This window comes from Phyllostomus hastatus, unplaced genomic scaffold (assembly GCF_019186645.2).
Source record: "Phyllostomus hastatus isolate PE091 unplaced genomic scaffold, TTU_PhHast_1.1 phas_contig_1048, whole genome shotgun sequence".
Lineage (NCBI taxonomy): Eukaryota > Metazoa > Chordata > Mammalia > Chiroptera > Phyllostomidae > Phyllostomus > Phyllostomus hastatus.
In genome coordinates, this window is record NW_025333513.1 from 192140 (window position 1) to 202220 (window position 10081).

The following is a 10081-nucleotide window of genomic DNA, read 5'->3' on the forward strand; positions in this document are numbered from 1 at the left end:
GGGGGGGGGGTGTCTTATAGTCCAAAAAATATGGTGCTGCCTTTCCTCCCTGCCCTGCTATTCTCTTCTATATCTCGCCCTCTCTGGAGTAAAAACAAATTCCTCTGGCTTTTCAGACAGAAAAAGACATCTTAGCTGCATTTGTCCATTGCTAGGTTTCCTGTCAACACTCATGCCCTGAAGATCTCATTTTCTGTTAATGGTACCTAACAGGCTTATTTCCCCTAAAAAAGATAGCTCTCTCCCTAAAAGAATTCAGGGAACACTGTTAAGATACTACATTTTCACCTCATTTCACTTTTATATTTAAAAGGATAGATATAATATTTGTTCTGGCTTGTGTTGCTCAGGGGATTGGGAGCTGGCCTATGAACCAAGGGGTTGCTGGTTTGATTCCTGGTCAAGGCACATGCCTGGGTTGCAGGCCAAGTCCCCAGTGGGGGGCATGCGAGAGGCAACCACACAATGATGTTTCTCTTCCTCCCTCCCCCTCTCTAAAAAAATTAATAAATTCTCTTAAAAAATAAAAGTATATATTTAATATTTTAATAAATATATTATTTAATGTTTAGATCCCATAATTCCATTGCTCATTGCAATATTATTTGAAACAATGCAAACTGGAGATAACCTAATTGTCCCACAGCAGAGAAATAGTTCATAAATTATGCTATACGCTCTTGATGGAATGTTATGCAGCCATTAAAAATAATACCTACAGCCCTGACCAGCGTGGCTCAGTTGGTTGAAGAATCATCCCATAGACTGAAAGTTTATGGGTTTGATTCCTGGTCAGGGCACATACTAGGTTATGGACTCAATCCTCAGCTGGAGTAGATCTAAAAAGGCAACTGATAAATGTTTTTCTCTCATATCAATGTCTCTCCCTCTCAGCAACAATGGAAGAAAAAATGTCCTAGGGTGAGGGTAAAAAAAATGTTGCCTACAAAAATTTGGTTTAAAAAGTGAAAAATGTTATGACCTGATTTTCAGTGCAAAAAAACCCACATACATATATATGCACATATACATATATGTGTATATATATACATATGTTGGGAAACAAAAAATTATATATATTATGTGTGTGTGTATAAGGAAACAAAAAATTAGCATGTCCCTGACTGATATAGCTCAGTTGGTTGGGTGTCTCCCTGCAAAGAGAAAGGTCACCAGTTGGATTCCCAGTCAGAGCACATGCCTGGTTTGTTACGGGTTCAGTCCCCAGACGGGGCACCTAGGAGAGGCAATTGATTGATGTTCCTTTCTCACATCAATGTTTCTTTCCCTGTCTTTCTCCCTTCCTTCCCTCCTCTCTAAAAATAAACTAATAAAATATTTTTTTTTAAATTAGCATAGAAAAAAACTGGAATGAAACACACTAAAATGTTATTAGTAGTTGCATTTGGGTCGTGGTTCTGTGAGTTCTTATCTTTCTATGTTTTTATTTTGAGCATTTTTTTCTCATAATGGAAACATGGTTTGTTTTTAGGAATAGAATTATCTTCCTTACATTGAGGAAATTTGTATCCTCTTAGTTCTAGGCTTTGGAGGTGCACTAAGTCAGACTGTTCTCCATATAAGAGCCCCTGTGACCCCAAGCCCCTAAAGAACTTTTTCTTCTTTAAGCCACAACATTGTTCATTCCTCATATAAACGATCATGGGCCTTTTGCCACCCAGATGGTTGGCCTCAGAATGTGCCATTTTCAAGGCTTTTGTTGGTTTGGGTCTCCTAACTTCTGAATCACCTTCTCATATGAGGGGATCTCCCACTTCAGGAGCTGAAAATGTCAGGCATTCACTTCCAGCCTCGTTTGCAGCTAAAACATGGCCACATGACCAAGGCTCCACCCATCAGACGCACTGGAATCTGGAAGATGAAGAAGTAGGGAGTACAAATAATCCATTCAGGTACGTAGCAGAGCAGCAGCTCCACCTAATTTCCAGTTGTAAGAGCAGAGTCCAGCACTGGTGACACTAGCCATGGAGGCAGCTATCTCTGCACCTAGAGGTGGCAGTACCTGGAGTGTCGTCATAAGAACTGTTACTGTTAACAGGGTACAGCCAAGGAGTGGGGAGAGAGTGGGGATTTGAAATGGGGTCCAGAACTCAGTGTGTCCAGGAAATATTAGGAAAAAAATATATATATATAGGATGTCCTCATCCCCACAAGTCTGAGCTGGAGGATGGGACCCATGGAGCAGGGCCATTGAGAGTTGTTTTGAATAGCAACAGTTTTGCAGATAACCTCTAGAATGGTCATTTAACATGTCTGTAACCTTTAACTGGTTTCATAGATATGTTAAATAGCTGTGGCCTTGTCTTGAGACAGCAGGATAGTAGTGACTTCCACCCAGGATGTCACTGGGAGGCAACTCCCTCTGAGTACAGCCTCTGCGTAAAAGCTTGCAGATGATTGGTTCCACGCCATGGGGCCATGCCTGCCTGGACTTATTGTGGCACACAGTAAAGCTGGAAAATATGGGAATGCTGGCAAGTGTAGGGGATTGTGGGAGGAGTCGGAAATGGGGCTGCAGAGGAAGACTGGCATGGGGATTTAAACCCAGGCACGGCAGCCATGCTGGGGTTTTTTGGGGACCACACAGCTTTGGCTCAATCTGGGACAGTGTAGCTTTAGAGTGCTCCTTTTTTGCTACGTGGCTTAGGAAGCAGGAGAGACTTTGCCTGGAAGAAAAGGGCTGAAAGGACTCTTGCTGGTGGGCCATGAGAAGGTGCCACATGGCTTTGGATTAACTGGAGATTGCCCTGGCGACACAGCAGATGGTGCCAGAACCAAGGGGCTGCCTGAACCACAGACTTCTACTTCCTTTCCTGAGATACAGTGCCCTGGACTGGGCACAGGGGAAAAGGAAGGACTGTGCATTTGTGGGTATTCTAAAGGACTTTAGTACTTTTAATGAAGACATTAAGTTATTACTCTAAGTCTGTATAACTTTTTAAATAAACAATCCCTTTCCTTTTCACCAATCTCTGGCATTGAGAGATGTCTTTCCCTGGCAGCAGACAAGGAGAACCCAGTACAGATGGGGGGGAACCCCAGAGCACAAGGGTGAGTCCTTTTGGTAATAGTGCTGCAGCCAGGGGGCCCCAAAAGAAGGATTTGTAATGGGGTCCAGAACTCAGGGTGTCCAGGAAATATTAGAAAGATATATATGATGTCCTCACCACCCCCCACCCACAGGTGTGAGCTGGGGGAAGGGACATATGGAGCAGGGCCATTGAGAGCTGTTTTGCATAGCAACAGCTTTGTAGCTAACCTCAGGCATGGTCATTTAACACACCTATAACCTTTAACTGGTTTCATGGATATGTAAAATAGCTGTGGCCATGCTTTGAGCCAAGGAAAAGGGAGTGACTTCCACCTGAGATGTAACTGGGAGGCAACTCCCCCTGTTTACAGCGCCTGCATGAGAGCTTGGAGATGGTTGGCTCCACTTCATGGGGCCACGCCTGCCCAGACTTACTGTGGCAGCCCAGTAAAGCTAGAAGGATTCGGGAGTGCTGGCAAGTGTAACTGATTGTGGGAGGAGTCAGAAGTGGGGCTGCAGAGGAAGATTGGTGCGGGAATTTAAACCCAGACATGGCAGCCACTGAGGAGAGGACCACATGGCTGTGGCAGTGAGACCTATGCACTTTTGGCAGAGTGGGGACCCCCGCAACCATGAGAAGAATCACCATGTGGCTTTAGCAGAGAACTACCACTCGGCTTTAGCTGGAGATCCCGGTGACACAGCTGATGGTGCCGGGAACCAAGGGAGGCCTACCAGCCAAGCACAGGTTACTGGGAAGAACCGGGAGCTGCCTGAGCCATGGACTTCTGTTTCTTTCCCTGAGATACAGTACCCCAGATTGGGCAAAGGGGAGAAGGAAGGACTGTGTGTATTTGTGGGTGTTTCAAGAGACTTTGGGGTTTTGATGAAGACATTAAGTCATTACTCTTAAGTCTGTATAACTTGAATAAATAATGCCTTTCCTTTTCACCAATCTCTAACATGGAGAGTTATAATTCTCTGGCAAAGGGAAGGGTAAAACTAGTACAGAGCAACCCCAGGAGAAGGGGGGGTCAATTCAGTAACAATAGTATATCATATGCGCCCCCCGTCTGTTCTGTAACAGTATGTGCTGTGATTTTTGGTATTGTTCTTCACTATACAGCCTCCAACGTGCCTCCTTCATCCTCCCAATTACATAAGGAATTTCTCTATACTCTATTAACAAATTTCATTTTTACTCAAATCAGTCTGCTTCTTGAAGCACAAATCCAGACTAATACAACTTCCTCAGATCTTCATTTTGACCAGATTTGCCCAGAGACACAGTTTGAGGGAAAAGTTGGCTCCTACCAAGCTTCTGCAGCGCTTTCTGGACCCGCCAGAGATCTTCGCGTGTTCTGGCAACAGTTTGCAACAAGCGTCTTGCTTTCCAGTCAGTCACCTCCTCACATACAAACCACAAAGGGATGAGGTGAAACCAAGGGGGCCGCATGGTTTGTATTTCCCATGTGGCCCCAAGTTCATGGGTATCTCTGAGAGCATCAGAGATTGAGCATACTTGGCTTTGTCTAGAATGTTGGAAAGAACAAAGGAGTTATTTTTTAACCTTGGAATTAAAAGAGTGGGAAATATCTTCTCCTGACCCCTAGTAATGGCCCTCAAGACTGATAGCTTCTTCTTCCAGTCTTGGTGTGGATTGCATTCAGGCAACCAGGTGACTTTCTTCCACTCTCTCACACATCAACCATCTACACCCTCCTGTGTCCCATCATAGTGTAACAGGGTGCAGCCAAGAGGGGGGCCTCAAACAGGGATTTGGAATGGGGTCCAGAACTCAAGGTGTCCAGGAAATATTAAAAAGATATATAGGATGTCCTTACCCCTCCCCCACCACAGGTTTGAGTTGGGGGAAGGGACAAATAGAGCAGGGCCATTGAGAGCTGTTTTGCATAGCAACAGCTTTGCAGCTAACCTCTGGCATGGTCACTTAACATATCTATAACCTTTAACTGGTTTCATGGATATATAAAATAACTGTGGCCATGCTTTGAGCCAGGGAGAAAGGAGTGACTTCCACCTGAGATGTAACTGGGAGGCAACTCCCCCTGGTTACAGTGTGTGCGTGAGAGCTTGAAGATGATTGGCTCCATGCCATGGGGCCACGCCTGCCCAGACCCACTTTGGTAGCCTAGTACAGCTGGAAGGATTCAGGAGTGCTGGCAAGTGTAGTGGATTGTGGGAGGAGTCAGAAATGGGTCTGTAGAGGAAGACTGGCGCAAGGATTTAAACCCAGACACAGCAACCATTGGAGAAAGAACCATGATACTTTGGCAGAGTGGGGACTCTGCAGCTTTGGGGTGCTCCCTTTTGACACGTGGCTTTGGAAGCAGGAGAGACTTTGCCTGGAAGAAAAGGGCTGAAAGGAGGTGCCACATGGCTTTGGATTAACTGGAGATCGTGGTGGTGACACAGCTGATGGTGCCGGGAGCCCGAATCACGGACTTCTACTTCTTCTCCTGAGATATGGTACGACAGTTTAGGGCAGAGGGAGAAGGAAGTACTGTGTGCATCTGTGGTATCCTAACAGATTTTAATATTTTAATGAAGACATTGGGTCACTACTTTAAGTCTGTATAGTTTTTTTTAAATTTGCTTGGTATTTTATTTTATTTTTTTAAAAGATTTTATTTATTTATTTTTAGAGAGGGGAGGGAGGGAGAGAGAGAGAGAGAAACATCAATGTGCGGTTGCTAGGGGCCGTGACCTGCAACCCAGGCATGTTCCCTGACTAGGAATGGAACCTGAAGTCTGTATAGTTTTAAATAAACATTTCCTTTCCTTTTCACAACTCTCTAGCATTGAGAGACATCTTTCCTCTGATGGTGGGCATAGCGAAATTAGTGGGGGGTCCTTTCAGTAATAGGATATCATACAACAGCCACCTTGGGTCTGTTCTGTAACAACAGAACATTCAAAAGCCTGGAATGGACCATTTAGAGATGAGAAAACTGAGGCTTAGAGGTTGGCTTACTACCTCAAGTCTAAACTCTACCTAGCTTCCAAGAATGTCTATAGTCAGGACTCTTTCAATCTTTCTAGTCACAGGTCCTCCATAGTAGTAGTCTTCAGAATTTTTTGCTTCTCTGAAACTGAACCACTCTGGGTTCTATTGCCTGCCACCAAAGCAACTGTGACTCCCAATGCCAGAGTCTTATGAAAAGGAAAGGAACTCTTTATTCAAAAGTTATACAGGTTCAGAGTAATGGAGGAATTCTGCCATTAAATCCCACTCCCTTTAGAAACAAGAAAAACACCCATAATCACACAGTCCTGCCTCCCCTTGCCAAACCAGGCCGGTTGAGGTATCATCTCTCAAGAAAAGAAATAGAAGTCTGTAGTTTAGCTAGAGAGATTCCCTCAGTATTCCAGCTTCTTCCAGTCATCCATGCTGAGCTAGGCTCCTGCTTTTAATCCAAAACCGCATGGTCCCTCCACATGATGGGCCAGTGGGGGTCTGTCTGCATTCTTTCAAACCGCATAGGCAAGGCAGCCTTCTCCACTCCCAAGCTTCATGGTTCAGAGAGAGAGAGAGAGAGAGACTGGCTGGTCTGCACTTGGGCTTAAATCCTGGCACAGATCTTCCACCATAATTCCATTTCTGACTCCTCCCACAAAGGGTTACACCTGCCAGTATTCTGGTTTCTTCTGCCTTTCTTGGATTGCCTTTTTAGTCCAGGCAGGCATCTCCCAGTGACACAGGAACTGCCTTCCTGCTCTCTCTCAGGCTTGGCTAGCCCCTCTGGCTACAGAGCATCACAGGTTAGAGTCCAGCCCATTTCCCTGGCTCAGAGCCAGCAAGCACAACTATTAGCATTACTAACGCACTGGCCAAGTTCTTTAGACATGCAAAGTAACTCTCAATGGCCCTGCTCCCCTTCTCTTCCCCCAGCCGGGTCAGTGGTGGAACTTCCCATTTTGGGGACCCCAATATTCCCAGTAATACCTCTTCTCTTGAAAAAATAGGACAATATAGCTCATTTTTAAGGTGACATCTAATGTTTTTCATCACTAGTTTAAAACTTAACAGTTGCAGAGGATGAATGTAATTTTTACTTTTTAATAAATATTGACATTTTAAGGATTTTATTGACTTACTTTTAGGGAGATGGAAGGGAGGGAGAAAGAGGGAGAGAAACATTAATCAGTTGCCTCTCACATGCCCTCAACTGGGGACCTGGCCCACAACCCAGGAACATGCCCTGACTGGTAATTGAACCATTAACCCTTTGGTTTGCAGGCCAGCACTCAATCCACTGAGCCACACCAGACAGGGCAATATTGACATTTTAAATAAAACTATGTTACCCTTTTAAATGTATTGAGAAAGACTCAAATTCCATAGTGATTTGATGCTCACCATTATGCACCTTAAAAGTACATGGACAAGCCCTTCTTTAGCAATAAAATATTTTACATTATCTCTTTTTCTCCGTGTACTTGTATTTCTATTCCTTCCCCCCCTCAACAATCTAATCTTAATGTAACTTATTTTTATGCTTGAAAGTCTTTTATTGATCACCGTATTATACATCTCTGCAACCAAAAGATGTATATACATTAAAATTTAAATTTGTTTAAAGTTCCATGTAACTACAAAGCGCTAAGTAAGAAATTTCCATTTGGTTTGAGTGGCCACTACAGTATATTCAGTTGAGAAAAGCAGCATAAATATTATGATTTTCATACATATTAAACATAAACACAAAAAAATATTGGAAGTGTATTTGTCTGTGAAATTCATTGTCTTCTTCCCCCCTCGATAGTTTATATATTCATATATAACTAAAAATAAAGTTTCCTTCCTTTTTTAAAAAATTAAGCTTGGAAAGAGGAACATCAATTTGTTGTTCCACTTATTTATGCTCCACTGGTTGCTTCTTGTATATGCCCGACTGGAGATCAAACCCACAACCTTGGCATACCAGGATGATGCTCTAACCCAGCAGTCCCCAACATTTTTTGCACCAGGGACTGGTTTCATGGAAGACAATTCTTTCATGAACTGGGGTTGGGAGGATGGCTTTATAGCCTGCCACCAGATGCAGCTTAATTGTCACTGGCCACTCACTGATAGAGTTTTGAAATGAGTCTACAAACAGTTGATTTATTATGGTCTCTGTGCAAAGCTCTCCGCTAATGATAATCTGTGTTTCCCGCTGCTCTCTGGCTCTAGCATCACCGCCTCAGCTCCGCCTCAGATCATGAGGTGTTAGAGTCTCACAAGGAGCATGCACCCTAGAGGTCTCGTATGAACAGTTCACAGTAGGGTTCATGCTCCTATGAGAACCTGATGCTGCCACTCACCACCGCTCACCTCCTGCTGTGTGGCTGGTTCCTCACAGGCAAGCAGGGAGAGGGAGGTTTGGGGTCCCCTGCTCTAACCAACTGAGCTACTAGGCCAGGACATAGTTAAATATTAATTGTAGAATGGGACTGCATTCAATATCAATTCTAGTCCTGTTTTTTTGTATTAAAGCTGAGAAACTTCATTCACATGGTAAGTAGATGGGAACTGAGCATTTTAATATAGCAATGGCATCTCTTTCTGAGTTGTTTGATCCCCCCCAAAAATCACAGAGATTTTGTTAATGATGTTTCAGCTGACAATGTGATTAAGTCCCTCTGGTTTTGAAAGCAGATATTGGAAAACCTCCTGACTTAAAAACCAAAAGAATCCCTGGCTGGGTAGCTCAGTTGGATAGAGCATCGTTCCAATACACCAAGGTTTCGGTTCGATCCCCAGTCAGGACATATACAGGAAGCAACCAATGAATGTGTAAATAAGTGGAACAACAAATCAGTGTTTCTCTCTTTCAAATTAAGAAATAAAATAAAATGTCATGCTCTATTTTTTTAAAAAAGAAGTTGTCATCCAGTTTCGAACCTTCTCAGCACCCACAGCCCTGCAGTGGCATCGCACATTGGAGCTTTGTGTAGTATTCCGGGAACTTTATCCTTTTGGATAGTCCACTGTTGACTGGCAGTGGGTGGGAGAACAGTGAACCTTGCTACAGAAAGAAGGGAAGGTGAAATTGTGAAAGAAGAAAGCACTTTTGGTAAGCAGAACTTGGAAGCTGAGGATCTACAAACTGATTTTCTTAAAACTTGTTGTACCCTAGAGATACCCCACACCAATAGAGATCCACCGATCCTCCCATCCGATATCCAGATCCAGAGTTCTTGTGCCCACTAATGTGCTATACTTCTTTCTACCTGTATTTTCCCTGTTCTCCTACTCTCTTTTCTAATCTATTAGAATTTTTACAGGCCATCTCGAATCCCAGCTCCTACCTAAAGATTCCCCTTTTCCTGAATTCCTACTGCACTTGAGAGTTTGAACCTCACTTTCCCATCCCTGACGTGTACATTCATGTCATACCAGCAGCTTTGTTTAATAACGCTTTAGATAGATTATCGTAAGGTGTTTTGCAGTAGAGCTTGGTGCACTTGCAAAAGACATGAACTTTGATAATCAGATGGCACGTAAGTTCCAGGAGGGCAGGGGCTCTGTCTGTTTTGTTCTGTGCCATATTGCCAGCACCTAGCATAATACCTGGCATATAATAAGAGCTTAACTGTTGAATAAATGAATGGACTTGAGTTTGACTCTTGCCTCATCCCTTTTAAGATGAACAAAATAATAATATCTACTTCTCAGAGTTGCCATGAGAATTAAATAACCTGGGAAATTGCTGGGCATAGAGTGGATGCTCAGGTAGATCTAGTAGATGCTAGATCAACAGATGCTCAATAGACACTTTTGGGTGATACTAATAACAGTGCCTGCTTATGTACCAAGGAGTAAATCTTCACAAAAACCCAATAAGATAGGTACTACTATTGTCTGTATTTTACTGACATGGGAACTGAAGCACAGAGAGGTACAGAAACTTGGCCAGTCACTCAGTTAGTAAGTGGCAGAGTATACTTTCCTAGCATTGTACTATATCTTATTCTTTTAAAAAATATTTATTTTATTTTATTTTTAGATAGAGGGGACTGGAG